This window comes from Trachurus trachurus (genome assembly GCF_905171665.1).
Source record: "Trachurus trachurus genome assembly, chromosome: 10".
Classification (NCBI taxonomy): Eukaryota; Metazoa; Chordata; class Actinopteri; order Carangiformes; family Carangidae; genus Trachurus; species Trachurus trachurus.
Window position 1 is genome coordinate 29,883,712 of NC_139894.1, and position 15,175 is coordinate 29,898,886.

Sequence of the window (15,175 nt, forward strand, 5' to 3'; positions counted from 1 at the left end):
TAAGGTTGTTGGCTTTGAGGAGAGGATCAAGGCAATACAGAGTGTTGTATCGCTCCCATTGAGAATACATCGGGTCGTGCCATTGGGTATCCCAGCATGCTATGTATGACCCAATGTATTCTCAATGGGAGCAACACGACACTCCGTGATTTTGTAATGTGACTGCACCTTGAATGTGTGGTGTAGAGACTTTTAAATGCCGCATCTTCAACTGGTTACACTATTGCAGTGGTTCCCAACCTTTTTTGGCTCGTGACCCCATTTTGACATCACAAATTTCTGGCAACCCCGTAATGATCGTGATGCTGCATTTTATTTGGACTCGATTTATATTCGAGAAAGTGAAAGTATAGAATACAGTCGTTTAAAGCTACAGTTGGTAAGTTGACGAAAGTGAAAGTAAACTCCGCAAATTAGCCATAAACGCACCCACAGAAGACGTACCGTATCCATAGCAACCGGAGACTCCATAACGATCTCGCCTCTCTCTCACCCAACACAGGGGGAGGGGGGTTGACAGAAGTGAAAAGAGGGAGCTGAAGGTGTATCGTCTTGAAATTTCTGACCAAATCGCGGACTTTACTTTCACTTTCGTCAGCTTACTACGACGTGTACGAGCTGCGATTGGCCGCTCCTCCTGCTCCCTCTACCTGATTGGAGGAGAATCGTCGGTCGCGGTGGATTCTGGCAAATACGATTACAGGCTGTAGGTGGAGCCAGAGGAGTTGGATTTTGCCCTAAATTACCCATTTAATGTCCAACTATCAGAATATAGTGACAGTTCCAGCAAATATGACTGAATAATTGTTACCAACTGAAGCTTTAAGATTGTGTGTGGTGTTTTTAATCACAATTTTAAAAAGAATAATATTTTCATCTGTAATTTTCTTTATCAATTACGAGACATTTCAGGCGACCCCATTTGAATTACAGGCGACCCCATATGGGGTCCCAACCCCAAGGTTGAAAAACACTGCACTATTGTCAGTGTCAAGGCAAAAAAAAGCTGTTAAATGATGGCATTTAACCCATGCTTTGTGTTTCTTACATCTTTATTGTGTCATAGATCATGACATCCGTTACTGTTTTACATCACTGGTTCCCAGGTAGGAATGAGCATTGTCACCAGAGCAGATCCGGGCTCAGTTCTCTGCACCAACATTACAGACCTTACAGTATTGTCAGAGTTGTTGGCTGCTTCGGCGATAAGTGTCAACGCGGGGCTCAGATCAAAGCCAGTTACAACTAAATTTAAATCAGCGGGGATTATACATGTCACAGTCAGTTTAAATGGCTTCAAATCAACGGTGGGGCAATTAATGCCAACAGGCACGACACGGTCACAGCGAGTTAAATGCCAATGTTTGTACATTTACTTCTTCAGGAATCAGGCTTGTTTGACTCCTTTCAGTGTCAATGCACAAATGCAACATCTAAATTGCTGTTGCATGTAATTTTTTAAAGCTCTCGCAGTTTTTTCTGCAAACGCTTTCATACAAAAGGATGGCATTTCTTGTAGCATAATGTGGTTTAGACATTTTGAAAATTGGAAATCTTTGCCTTGCTGATTCTGTTTGTCCATGAAGGCATTCAGAACTGTGCCAACCTCCTGCCTAAGTGTGTGTGTGTGTGTGTGTGTGTGGGGAGACTTTAAAATGAAAGGTTAACCTGTTTGTCCTCTGGAGACTCTTCTTTTTCAGTCGCCTCTGTGCAATAGAAAATAGAAACGCTGTGTGTGTGTGTGTGTGTATGTGTGTGTGAGAGAGAATGTGTGTGCCTGTGAAAATACGAAACAATGGAGGCTTCTTCCATCCCCAAGTGTCCTGCTCCCAAGCTCTCTTTTCCTCTCCTCGCTCCCTCTTTCTTCTCTCTCTCCATCCACAGTTTTCTAGTTTCATTGGACCAGAATGCAAACAATCACAGGGATTCATGAGAGTTACAGTTCACACAGTGTAAAATATGAACATAGTCATTTTATGATTCTGAAAATTGTCTTTTGAACCACAATGACTGAATTTAAATATGAGCTATAAGCTGCAGCAAGCTGGAATTGGACAAAATTTAATTTGGAAAACAAGTTCATCCTCATAGCTACACTGTGTTGATCGCAGCTGGAACATTATAATGCTGAGCTGCACCTCCTGCTTTGCCAGAGAGTCAACACTGGCACAAGGTCTGGTGACACTGCCACAGTCAGAATGAAGCTAGAAGACTTTTTACTCAAATAGTCTCTTTTTCTTGCTGGAAGGGTTATCTTGTTGGCATATTATGATTTCTCAGGGTAAATGTGCCTCAGATCAGTGTGTTACAGTACTGAGTGTGGGTCTCTGACCATGAAAAATGTGATTATATGGCTTTTTAAACAATAAAGAGAGGGAGGCCAGACCCATGTAAACACCACAAAAGCAGTTAGTGTGGTTGTCTGTTCAACTGAAAGTAGCAGAAAGGTGAGATTACGCTGTGATCCTTCAAACACCCAACTACACGCGTTTCGTGCCAGCTCACGTGCTCCAGTGCGTCAACTGCTGCTTGCGTATGGCCTCCTGAACCTCCATAAGCCAGGTTTACTGCACTATAGAAATGTTTCATGCAAGTGTAAATGTTCAGCTCTTTTACGTGGATTAACCGGCCTGTGTTGACAGAGGAGTTCTGCACCCGGCTGTGGCTATACACAGACAATACACGCTGCAATAATCTGATTGTAGCTCTTGCTCTTGTCATGCTTTCTTTTTTTTCCAGAAAGAAAAATATAATACTAGTGTTAACCTTATCCTCTAAGAAGCACGGTATTAGAGGAGAGATTTATTTTTCAGACAGGTAGCCCTTTTTCGAAATTAATTTGTAATCCATAGCTTGTTGTCGAGCGTGGCGCGGTGGAAAAGTGGTTAATACCTTTACCGCACACTAAGAAGGTCCTTGGTTTGGTTCCATCAGCATAATAGAAGATCAGCATGTTCTCCTTGTTTTCTGTGTGGGTTTCCTCTGACTGCTCCAGCTTCCTCCCACAGTCTAAAGACTGAAGTGGATCAGGTGAACTGGAGACTCTGCTGTAAATTACACATGGATGCAAGGAGAGTCCAGCCTCCTGTGTGAGCATGGATGTATACTATAAGTAACACATGATGGATGGTTGAGCTTATTATATATCGTATATATTGAAACACAGGAGCAGAAGTGCTCTTGAGGAAAACATTTACCACCTCTCCTGCATTATTAATCAAAAATACATTATAGCCCATTACAATCCACTTCAATCTATGTGGAAATAATTCATATCACATTGTCTCATTTCACAAGTTTCCATTGTTACCTGTGTTAAACACATCAGTTGCGAGCATTTGCATAGCACTTAGAAAACTAAATGTGTTACACTTAGCTTTAGGGCCAGATGCATTTTAAAGTCAGTGCAAACTAGCAAACAAATGTAAAAAGATTTACATTTTCCCTTAAGCAAGAGAGGGATATTATGACAAGGTCAGACAAGTCACAATTGAAATGTTCATTGCGGCTTCAGTGTGCATTTAGAGTTCGGCATCCAAGTTCTGAGCTCATCGCTCCCTGAATAGGACTTCATTAGGTGGAGCTGAAACAAAAGGCAGTGGGTGATATTGCACATGGCAGCAGTGTCACTGACAGGCAAAGGAAGATGGGAAAAATGTGCAGCTGCACCAAATTGAGAGGGTGTGCATGACTGAGTGAGGCCTGTACTACAATGGAGAATTTGATCACTTGAAGGTTCATCTGAATGTACCATAAAACAGACACGACTTCATATCTGTGTAACTGTATTAACTGGCTGGATAGGGGAACATTCATCTTGGAAAAAGTTTTAGTGAACGTCATTTTTTGCAGCAGAAATTTTGCTTGTGATTGTTTTGCTTTACAGTCAAACTTAGGAGAGCTGTCAGGGTTACAAAGGACGTTTTATTTGGGGGGTTTATACATGGAAAGTCAATACCAAGGTTCATGTTTTTGCTACATTGTATACATTTGATCCAGTTAGTTCAGGTTTCACACCACTTTAATGCGAGCACACCAAAGAACCCTTTACCTACCTACCTGTCTACCTATGCTGCGTCTCCCACACTTGACTCTGATTGGTTTGTAATTGGTGTGTGTATGGCGTAGTCAAGTCACCAAAGTTAGCAAGGTAACGATCTAGGAGAATGAATGAACAAGTTTGCATCGTGGCAATGATAATTTTACTGTTATGGCATTGCCACAGCGGCAGTCAATGCCGTGCCCAATATGCCAGTCTGATTCAGATTCTAGACAAACATCCTCAACATGCATGCTGGCAGGTAAGGAGAAGACGACTGCAAGATATGATGTAAGACTGGCTATGCATCGGAAGAGACTAGTACTGTTTAGTGTAGGTTTACCACTGGAACTTCCTGTTAAAGGGATACTTCACCCAAAATCGATAATTCACCAATTTTCTACTCACCGTTATACCAAGGAAGGGTTTGGAGAACTTTCGGAGTCATCAAAACAACTCTCCGCCGCCATTATATGAAAATCCGTCTCCAGCCGGACCTCCCCTGGAACGCCAAAAGCGTTTTGATGACTCTGAAAGTTCTCCAACCCCTTTCTTGGCATGACAGTGAGTAGAAAATTGGTGAATTATCGATTCTGGGTGAAGTATCCCCTTTAAAGGTAGAAAAATCCAAACCATCGAGAAAAAAAAAGATTTCACACTGCAAAAGTCTGAACCATAGTTTTGTTTGGTCCGGTGGTCTGGGGGAGTTTAGTGCCTGTAAATTTGGCTCGGATTTAAATGGAAAAATCCAACAGTTTGGACCAAACGAGGTAGGCGTAAAAGCCCCCTTTGTAAAAAATATGCCAAGGAGCTCTTGTATTAAGAATTGTTCCAGATTTCTATTGTCAGTAAACAAACTAGTATTATGTTAAATTATAATTTGTTTTAGAATAATATCAGTCTAATGAATTAAAAAGTATCTTGAAGAACCCTTTTGTCAGCCCTCTGCAGTTGTTTCATATTCAGGTTGTGTTTACCTGCAGACGTCATGAGGTAGTTTGGCCTGTACATGTAGTATGTGGCCTGAGAGCCGAGGCCCAGGGCAAGAAAACAGTGAACAGCACTTGTCTCAGTGTTGGTCGGTGCTCATTAAATTCATTGCTTTGACTCTTTGGGCGTTGTAATGAGATGATGACACTCAGTGTTTTCTGTCGACTCGACTATGGTGAGAGTATACGGGTTTGGTTGAGGGGGACGTGTCCTGTTCCCTCTTCGGTGGACATTACATCCACGGTGAGACGGGACACACAGCGGGAGAGAGAGCGAGGGCGTGATGAAGGTTTCTGCCTGGAATCAAACCGACACGTTACAGGCTACGTGTCGTAAACAACTCCATCACCAAGAGACCCCTACAATGAACTTAATTAAAGTGACAAATTCACATTCAGATTCAGGTTCAAGTAGCAGCCGGAGCTGTGATTACCCAGGAGCTTATCGCTATTCTGACTCTGAGAAGTTCCCGTCCCGAACCCATGATGCTGTGCTGCAGTGCAAAAAAAAAAAACAATATGATGAAAACACTCTTTTTTTCCAGTAATCACTTTTTCTTTGCTTACTCTTCATTTACCCTGTTTTGTCCACTCATTGGAACTCATTTTGGTCAGCAAAACTGAGTGTGTGTATGTGTGTGTGTGTGTGTAAGCTGTGACTGTGACACACACATTTAAAACAAAGCAGAGGAACGAGAGAAAGGAAGAAGTGAGAGAAAGAAAGAGAGAGAGAGAGTTTAGAAAGAGAATTTGGCAACTGTGCCCAAACCTGTTTATGTAAACATTAATCTTGGCTAAACTGCTGATAGATTGACTTTACAAACACACACACACAGAAACGAGGCAATAGCTTTAATCCCACCTCTCTCAATAGATACACTCCCATGAATACGACACACTGAGAGAGAAGCGAGGCCGCTTGTAATTAAGTTCTACATGTGCAAATCCAGTTGTGAAGCATTGCCTATGAGATCGGCTGTATAATCACATCGCCCCAAAAGGGAGAGACCGCTTACTTAGCATTTAAATAGGTTCCTTCCCTTTGCAACTGTGTGTGCGTGTTTGTGTGTGTGCGCAACACAAATATCGCACTACACTGTATTTCATTGTGTGTGTGTCTCCATGTGAAAGAGAAACGTGTGAACACATGTGGGAGCGAGGGTGTGTTTGCGCGATAAACACCCTCATGTATGTGTGGGTGTGTGTGCATGCATCATAATGTATCATTTTAATGCGTTCCTGTGAGCGTGTGTGAATGCATGATAAACATATTTTCTCATTGCTGTGTGTGTGCGTGTGTGTGTGTGCAATAAATCTTGCCTGCACATTATTTCTTAGAGGTCCCACTGGAACATTGTAATGTCAATAGAGCAGGTTTTAAAAGGGATGCAGAGGGAATATCAGAGAAAATTAACTGTGTGTGTTTGTGTGTGTGTATTTGTGTGTGTGTGTGTGTGTGTGTCTGTGTGTTCTTTACTCCCATATATTCCATAAACCAGTCTTTAAACAGGAAATTTCTTTGGCTTTTCAGGCTAAGAGCTTGTGTTAAATTTCAGGTGAGGAAATTAAGTTTTGGTAAATTAATTCAAGCCAATTAACAGTTTGTAGGAGCAAAGTAACACATCATGCCGTTTGTTTCTGTGTTTTTCCCTCTGGGGCTATTGCTAAGGCGGTGGATTTCACATTGTTATTGAAATAAAGCATAATGTCAACTTGTGTCCTGCGGCTCATCTAGTCTACTCGTGCTCGGGGATTTGGCCTTGTGAAACGCAACAGTTGTTCTGTTTTTTTTTTTCGACAGTGCAAAATGAGTTGGCACCGTTCCCCTCTGAAGAGGCAGAGAGGGAGGAGTGGTGGGGCGGGGGAGGGAGGGGGGTCTGATTACCTAATGGGTTTTACATTGCTGCACAGCCCTTACTCTTGTCAGAAAGTGAAAATTGCCCAATGTGACATTTTGAAGCTTTTTTTGAACAGGACCATTTGAACAGTCAGTCTGTTGTGCAGCATGATGCCTTGAGTGGAAGAACCAGTCACAGATCGGACTCCATCTGGCTTGAAAAAGCAGCAGAGGATGGCTCTTCAGGAGTGGAAGTCGCACTAGAGAATGAATTATTTATAGTATTTATGCATTACTTTTCTTTCGAAACTCTGAAAGTCTGTGTTTCACACACTCAAAGCAATGATATGAAATTTCAGAGGACTAAAAGTAGAGGAAGCTGCAGATGAAGCTGTGTGTGTTTGAATTAGTAAAGATGTCCCTGCTTACTGCCCGGGGGTGGGACAGGTGTTCTGGTGGACTGGGGCCACAGGTTCCCTCAGGGGCTCTGCAAAAACAAATCTATTAGCTCACAATGTTGATTCAGTATCAGACAGCTGGCACAGTCTGCCAAAACTCCAGGACCCTTAGTCTGATGTGCCTTACGAAAAAAAAATCACACAACTACTCGTACTTTTATTTTAACTCCTGTTCAAATAACAAATTTCACTCAATTCATCATTTGGTTTTTAGTTCAAATGTTGCTTAGAGATCAAACATCATCATCACATTGTTTCAAAGTATTGATGTGAAAATGTGCATTCATTTAGTCAACCCATCCTTCCTCATAATGTAACTTGCTTCATTAGAACTGGCCAAATTGAAAAATATCTAGTTTTCAGTCTCATGCAACATTTTAAATCATGCAGTACGGTTCTCTTGGTGACTTTCCAGTCTGTCAACTAGTCCAGACTGAAATATCTCCTCAATGATTGCCATAGAATTAATCCTACTGGCGACGGCCAACCCTCAACTTTCCATCGAACACCATCGTCCGGTCACAGTTTATTTATTTGTCATCAATGCAGTATCTGCTAAATCAATGCAATTCTCATCATTGCCCTTTTAGATATTTAGTAAATGTTAGCATGCTAATGCTACTACAAAAACTATCAACCACTGTGCCTACATGTTCACATTTGTTGTCAAAGGCAGCATTGCAGTATTTCTACCTCTATGTAAATGTGCATACAGTCGCATATAAAAACATGCAGGATGTCACCGATGATTTTATGGCGCTGTCATCAGCATCTTTCACCGTGTCTTTTCATTCAGGTTTATCTTTAGATGACAGGCTTTTGGCCAGGATATTTCTAAGATGCCTGCCAACCATCACCTTCAGTCTTATCGTCATTATTAACAGCTGTGTGAGCTGTTTGGAAAAGTCTTATGGAATTTTAAATTTCTACAGTGAAACAGGCGACAGGAACCACTCAGATTGGCTTGAAAATATTTTTTTTAATTCTGCATTTGAATCAATGTTTAATGAGTATTCAAGTAATTAATGTGATTTGTCTTTAGAATCTCTCATTTTGCAAGATAGATCATCCTGATATTCTGTTCACTGTCATTCATTCATTATTCATTATCAAAGTTACTGTCCATCATAGTTTTGATTGACACCTTCACTGATGAATATTTGATCAGAGGATATAAACCTACATGCCAGAATAAAGTCCCCTCCAGGAATACATTAGTGTATGTTGGAGTCCGACCAGAAGAGAATGATAAATAAGAGGAGATATAAGTGATGACAACCATCACGTCCTTATTGCTACTATGACATTCATTGTCTGTGACACAATCTCTCAATAAATAATAGCGTTGTGTCAAACTTCAAGCCATGCTACACTATTATGAAAGTCCTTCCATGGCCTGTCATGATGAATGGTGATAGAAATGAGCCAATCAAATGGCTTGTAGGTCATCTCCTTCGTTTGTTCTGTGTAATTTGTCTTGCAAAATAAATTGTTACACAAGAGAAAAACGCATAGATAGAAGTTCTTTCCAGTGGTTGCCACATGTGTAATGCATCATAATGTTGTAGTCAGGTTTGACATGTTTTTTGTCCCCCGTTTGCTTCACTGTTTGTTTCTCTACCAACACACTGTCCCAAATGGAGCTTTGAAACTTCAGTTTAAAAAAATGTGCGAGAGGTAGTTGACATAATCAGTTCAGTGGGTCATGAAATGCATGCACGGCAAATAGGAAGTAGAATTATCCCTTCAAGTAAAACACACATACTTACAAAGGGAGAATGTGATATGATCATAAAGACACCCTGGCAGTCCTTTTTTATCCCCATCATTTATTCTATGACATAAGATGTCAATAAGTAATAGGACGTGGGAGAGCAGCGATTTATTATTCATAAATGTCTCATGTTATCAGAGAAACATGCTGGGAGGCCGATTTACCGCTATTGAACATTGTACAAGGAGAGAGGAGCAGACAGAGGGAGCAGATTACAGGACAGAAATAAAGCAGAGTAGAGAGTTGTGTGTGAGATGGTGAATGAGTGTGAAGGGAAGAATAGGAAAAAGGAGGAATAGTGATTTCAGGTAACAAGTTAGAAGAAGGAACAGGAGACAGATACAGAAAGAATAGAGGCAGAGATGGATGTGGTATTGAAAAACACTTTAAGATTATTATAACCCTAAAATATTTTTGTGTGATTCAGCCTTTAATTGAAACACTGACAGGAGATTGGGCCCAGAGCGAGCACAGAGAACATTACTGAACCAGAGTAAGTGTTGAAGTCTTTTTGAAGATATTTTAGCTCAAAAAGCCTTTGCCCAACAAAGAGGTGGAAAAATACACAGTTTGCTCTGAGTCACTTCGTATTATGGAAATCAATCAAAGATATAGCCTATTCTTGATATATAAATGATATTAAAGTTTTATCTTAAATTCAGTTGGTTACACATACTGTATATTACCCATATGTTGAGTGAGAACATAGCCATGGCTTCTGATTATATATGCTCGTCTGTCTCTATTCAAGGGTTATTAACCTTATAATTGTACCTGAATATTTGATTCACATTTACAACATGGAGGAGCTTGGAAAGAAAGATGGAGGGAACGAAAGGGAGACAGAGAGGGGTAAAAGAGAGAGAGGACCATGGTTACTACCTGTGTGCAGGTGATAAATCATATGACCATTTAGACCCCTTTTTCCTTTTCCTTTCTTTTACCTGCCTCTTATTTCATTGCTCTTTCCCCTTCTGTGCTCTCTGTCCTGACCCTGAATTTTTTTTCTTCTCTACATTCCATACCTTGCTTTCTTAGTTAGCCTCCAATTTTTCATTGCTACTTTCACTTTCTCATTATTGCCAACGTGTGACCCCAGCTGACGTCTAGTTTAAAGGTACAGTGTGTAGAGTCAGAACCCGAAGCCTTGAGCGCACACACGCCCACCCCCATACACAACCACAAGCCTTGTGTCATAGGTTAACCTCTGACAGGTTGCCTTCACAGTTAGTTATAGTGTTTGTGCATGTGTGTGTGTCATCAATTTGGTGCTTGCAACTTACATTTGTCCGCTTTTGTGTGTTTGTGTCAGGGTCAAAGGACAGCTTACACAATGCTGCCAATTAAAAGTGCATTTGGTATGGGATTGACCTCTGACCTGTGTGTTCACCCACACAGCAGCTGACGCTTCAGGACGCTCTGAGCTACAGCCTGCAGACAAGCTTGTGCCCACTTGCTCATTTATGTAAAAGTAGAATTGACACAGTGGTGCTAATCGTTCAGCTAGTAACTGGACATTGGTCTTGTTTAAAAGATGTGAATAAGTGTCCTCTGTGAGTTGAATAATAAGATTCTCAGTGAAAAATGGCTGATAGTAGGCTACTTACATTCAATTAGGCCTATCACTTGAATGTTTGATGAGCAACCAATTTAGCTAGCTTCAACATACGGTAAACAAACAGACTAGCTTGGAGAGCTACTGTTAGCTAGTAGGCCTATGTCACAAGTGAGTGTGTGACTGAGCTTTTAGCCAACTCTGTCCTCCAGAAATGACATGTATAGGCCTACAAGTAATATGCAGAATACAATCATTTTTTCCTCCCCCTGACCTTAATGGAATTAGTGAGTTTTGCCATTGCTACAAAGCCAGTGGTACTGTAGCACTCACTTTCTGCTCATGACGTTAGCCTGCAAAGCCTGCCAGCCCCTGGCTCAATTCCCATAGCAACCCTTCAATCTGCTGTGAAGACAAGGCATAGCTCAGTGGGCATTTTCTAACGATGGGGGACGCTCTTGTCAAACAACAATCACCCCCACCTGTTCCCTGCAAGAAGCCATATTCAGTGGCAGAGCAAATTTAGAAATGGCCCCTTTAACCAAAACAGCTTTTGTTGCATGAACATAATCATAGATGGAACTAATGCAGACCCCAGTGTCGAAGCCTTAATATTTGTAAATGTGGAGCTTCATTTAACCTGATTTAGTCTCTTACCTGAATCCTGTGTGAATATAGCCTACTGCATACATATTAGCTTTTTTTTGTTTGTTTCTGAATTAACTGTGGAGTTCTCAGTTGAAGTCAGTTGGAGGAAACACCAAAAAATAAGTCTGCAAAGTGTAAGGGTAGTAAAAAGATAATGCCACTGACACGCTTGTGCTAGACAATAAAACAGTGCATTGCTTGCTCTCCCTTTTTTATATTCTGTGCACTCCACTGTGGTATATTTAGGAGTAAACCATTACGAGCAAATGGATTATGTGTGCTTTACATTCATTAAATGGAGACCTGCCCTGCTCGCCTGCTGGATGCACGTCGTTACCTTTGCTCCTACTGTATGTTCTGTTTGTAACTTTGTAATGATGAACAGAAAAGCTATGGAGCCTTTCCTCTCAGCAGGAGGTTGCCATCATTCTCTTCAGACTGCTTCCTGGTTGATAATGACAGAGCAGAAAGTAAAGGCTGTCACCGCCTCATCCTCCCTCGAGAAGAGTAAGAAAGGGAAAATAGAAAAAGCAACATGACTGAAAGGATAATTTGGGAAGATGTGTTTCTTTCTTTTTTCTTAGCATGTGGAAAAATCATTTTTTTTCATTGTCAGTGACTCCAGGACTTTTATTGTGGTTTTTGATGTGTTATTTTTTTGTAAAAGTTTGAGTGGGTTTTTTTTAAAGGTGGTTCTGATGTGTACATGGTAGAGTGAACAGTGATGGGGAGGAAGAGGAGGAGGAGGAGAGAGAAGAATGGCATCGCAGCAGTGGAACAGGACAGGCCATTGGTTGTAAGAGCTAAAAAGGATCGTGCCTTCTCTGTTTGCTCACTGTGTCAGGGAGAAAATTACTAACATCCCCTCTACAAGTCTTCATTTGCTAAACAGATGCTGCTCAATGCCAAATGGGTCATTACACCGACTAAACTGTGTGAGTGTGCCTCTCTGATTGTGCATGGTCTGTGTGTGTATATGTGTGCCGCCTTGATGTCCGTGTGTGTTACTGTGTATTTGTGCTGCTGCATGTGTCACTTTGCAGACTGTGTGTGGGTATGTATTATGAATTAGTATGTTGTATTGATGAGGACATATGGTCTTTCCATATGGGGGTGTCATGGTTTGTGAAATCTCAATTCTGCAACCCCTTGATGATGTGTTTCTTGTGCTAATGTCTTCATCATACTCTGCATTGTTGTATTATTATTGATCTTTTTTTTTCTTGTTAATTTCTTGTTTGTAAAATCTGGCGCTTGCAGAGTCTCAGGGGATTAATTCAACTCCGGGCACTTGTTTTTAACCACTGCAAAAACCAAAGAACCATTTAATCTGAATTTAATAATTCAAAAAATGTCATAAAGTAAAGATGTGAAGGGAAACTGTACAAAGCCGAATAACGGATGATAAACTAAAGGAGCTCATGGGCCCTGTCGAAACACAGCCTCAATAATTGGGATTATCTCGAGGTCAGAAATTCCCATCTGCCATTAGATTGTAATTCAGAATGTGCAAAAATTATTCAACTGACTGTTTGGGATTAAATTTTTCTTTCTTTTCTTGGCAAACAACTACATCCATCACTTTTATTTCTATTACCAAAGTCCACCTCGGACCAATTCTCAGCTGCCTCCAGGCAAATTAACTCTGCTACAAACTCTCACAGCCTTTTGGGAAACTTCACAGACACATCAAAGAAGAAAAACAACTTAAATTGTTGCAGCTGACTGGGCTCAGACAAACACTGTAACCTTAACATTATATGTAGAGGTTGGATGCTTATGTAACGTTGGTCCGTGGGTATAGCCACAGTCACAACGTACCAGTAAGGAAAAGTGACGGCGGTTAGCGGTACTGAAGTTAAACTCACTCGCCCATGAAAGACGTGCTAACCAACTTGCCAAGTGGTCATTGACCTCTTGGCGAAACAGTTAGCATTGTCGCCCGCAGTACGAGAGACCCGGGTTCGAAACCCACTCAGGGCAGGCCAGAACAACATCAGTCACATTGGTGCCGTGCCCCGGATGCCCTGGTTGGGGGGGGGTTTAGGGGGGTGAGTGTAACTGAGGTAGAGTTACAGTCACAAGGTACCAGTAAGGGGAAGTGACGGCGTGTGACGATTTGCGGTACTGAAGTTAAACTCACCTCCTGGCGTAATGGTTAGCATCGTTGCTCGCGTTAGTTAGTTTCTACCAGTCTTGTCACTTTCCAGTACTGACTCACTCCTGATGATGTCGCTCTGCTCAGATATTGTGTTGCACTGTTAAAACCACAATCAGTACAGAAGCGTATTGGAAAGATCATCCAGTAGAAAACTGAAAGAAATTAAAAACAAGTTGAACAGACTTTGTGATTGATGACATCACCCCCTCCCATGCATGAAAGCCATTTTCGCTAACGTCTCCCCACAAACACTTGTTGCTGGAATCAGGCTGAATTCATTTGACTGGCTTGTCAGTACAGAAATGGCCTCACACTGTCAGAGTTTGGTGACGCTACTCATACCCTCAGGAGGAAAACGGTCATTTTAATGAAGAATTGAATATTTTAGCTGGCTATGCCTAACCCTCATTAACTTTCAATATGTGCTGCCCTCAAGCAGAATAGATCTGGTGCAGACCTGAAAGAAAGTTGCTTCTTTCAAAAGCTGCAGAGCTCCAGCTGATTTGTTGATCCTAGTTTGAACCCAATATATCACTGGGAGTGGTTTACATCATAAACATTTCTCTGTTTGTACCAGTGCACCATGTTTTGTGCATCATGGTGATGTTGGGATGTGGACCATAGGCAGAGTGTGTTTCTAAACTAGTACCCCATTACTATTACAGGTGGAGGTCGGGAATGAAATATTCACCGTGCTCCTCAGTAATTTAGCTCATCATTCTGGATGGCTTTTCAACCATAGGGGAAATTAAAGGATATGGTCTAAAACAGACACGGACATTACACTGGAGGAAGCCAAAAGAGGAACCCAAAAGCCCCCTCAGGGTGACTCTGGAGAGTTGAATTGGAGGCAAAGATATTAATTGAGTCAAAAATCGTCCTCCCTCTCGGGGTTAGGCCTCTTCCCACATTGCACTTCACCTAAACACAGGAAAAAGTATGTGAACCCTTTGGGTTGTCCTCGTTTTCTGCATCAACTGGTTATAAAATGTGATCTGATCTATATCTATTCAGTTTAAACAAGACCAAAACCACACTTTGAGTGTGTAAGTTAAAGAGATTGTGTTGAGATCACATACTGTATTATAACCATGCAGCGAATGCAGAAAAGCAGGTTATCTACAAGGTTCCACATACATTCTCCAACATCTGTAATTGTAGCTCTAGTTTTTGGAGTGAGCTGGACGAATTACCTTTCTTCTATTATATGGACTCTCAATTAAAATCACTGACCAGGGCAGGTCATGTTAACATCAGCCCAGCTGCCCTAGGGAAATAGAAGAAGTGTGAATGAGGCAATGAAATGCAAGACACTTCTTTCAAAGCTACAAACACTAAGAGAGGTGCCTTTACAAATAAACTTTTTCAACAAAGGTGCAAATGTTAGTCTTTGGTTAGATGGCTGTACCCTTATCCGCCTCTTCACCTCATCTATCCATCCATCCATCCATCCACATCCCACACTCATGTCCATCCAGTCCTTTTAGCACACACATACACACACACAAATATCTATTTTCAAATGCAAGTGCCCAGGCACTCTGCTTAAACCACAATCAATAAAAGTAAACCACTCAATAAACCAAGCGTAGTATACGTATATACATTCATACAAACACACACACACGGACCACACAAGGCAAACCAGATGTGCTTCATGTCACATACAGGCTGTATGCACATAAAAAATGTGTAGGGACACCTGCAGATACAC